General features: G+C 37.2%; 1 protein-coding gene across 2 annotated transcripts in view; it reads left to right on the top strand.

The window, feature by feature from the left end:
- Positions 1–1515, top strand: part of LOC108755477 (hormone receptor 4-like) — a 16011-nt gene that overhangs the window by 7114 nt on the left and 7382 nt on the right. The window lies entirely within an intron of this gene.

The following is a 1515-nucleotide window of genomic DNA, read 5'->3' as shown; positions in this document are numbered from 1 at the left end:
TTTTTTCAAAAAAAAAAAAAAAAAAAAAAAAAAAAAAATGTATTTTATCATAAATCTATACATATTTTGTGTTCTATATAGAATATATGAATACAACTTTTTTTGTTTTCAAAGAAGAATAGCTGTGTCTGTACATTTTTTCATACGGTTATTTAATTCTCCAGAGTCGACGGTGGGTTTATTGGATTCATTCAATTATAAAACGTCAAACAATTTAATTTTTTTATGTTACACCTCGTGTTATATTTGGATCACATTCTTATTAAAATATATTTAGTATTCATTCCCTTTTATACGAATCATATCATTTTGGTTCCTTAAAATTAATTAATGTCTTTCAATCAACAAAAATTAAAACGGTTTTACAGTATCAGTAACTATATACAAATTTTAGAGTCAGCTCCGAAGGATTATTAATTAACATTAATTAACAGGAGCACTTGTTTAATAGGATTTCTTATATTAGCTAATGTATTCAGTTATAATAGGAGAATGCTGAAAAAAACTTGGATATTTGTAAATATTTGCATTAGTGCTATAAAATTAATCGTCGGACGAGAGAGATTCGTGGTGTCACGTGGCACTTATTGTAAATTATAGTCTTTCTTACTATTCAAATATGGTATTTCTGCGCATTAGTATATGCGATTCAATTAAATTAGAAGCGTCTTTTGCGTAGGAATCATGCGAGTTTACGCTTGTCATCGTCGCTCTCGCTTGGCGGTTGATTAGTATTTACACGGGCTAGATTATTCTAAATCGTTAACCGAGGCTCAGAATAACGGAACCGAGGGAACGATGGGAACCTCTCGAAAGAGAAGAGAACCATGTCGCTCGCGATGTAAAAATGTGGCCATCAACATTATATCGGCACGTTCGCCTCTTCGTTCAACGTCGCTCGTGGCGGCACTTAATGAGATGATTCTCGTGTGGGACGTGGGTGGGCGACGGTAAGGATTCGGACGGATGCAGACCATTTTGTAGCAATGTAGATTATTCGCAAAATACGAGAAAAAGCGGCACAGACCAAAGGGAGAGAACAGCGCATTATTTAGTCCCGTCGATGTGTGGTGGTTTGTGGCCGCGGGGATTAGAACCGAGGTGACATAGCTGCGTCATCTGTTGGACGTTTAACCTTTTTTGCCTCCTACCTCGGCCTGCACGTCGCTACTTCTCGTCGTCATTTCCGCGAGAAGTCATCAGTCTGTACCCGTGCATACGTTCCCAGGTAAATGAGATCGAAAGTCGTTTTCGAATACCTGCCGCCGCTAATCTACGCTTCAGCATTCGCTATCATCGGTAGAAATCCCGTCCAATCCCATCATTTGGGGAATATTTGAAGAGGCCGTAGGTTAATCTTTACCCCGCATTAGAAACCCTCTAATAAGAATTTGTACAAGTTCTCTTTCGCGTTTTCTCAAAATCACGCGAGAGAGAAGGTTATACATTCATTACTTCTTCTTCTTTTTCAATATATCTTTTTTCTTATCTGTTTCTTTCTTTTCGAACAAAACG

This window comes from Trachymyrmex septentrionalis, unplaced genomic scaffold (assembly GCF_001594115.1).
Source record: "Trachymyrmex septentrionalis isolate Tsep2-gDNA-1 unplaced genomic scaffold, Tsep1.0 scaffold87, whole genome shotgun sequence".
NCBI classification, from domain to species: Eukaryota; Metazoa; Arthropoda; class Insecta; order Hymenoptera; family Formicidae; genus Trachymyrmex; species Trachymyrmex septentrionalis.
Note: the sequence above shows the minus strand (reverse complement) of the source record. Positions and strands in the feature narration are given on the sequence as shown.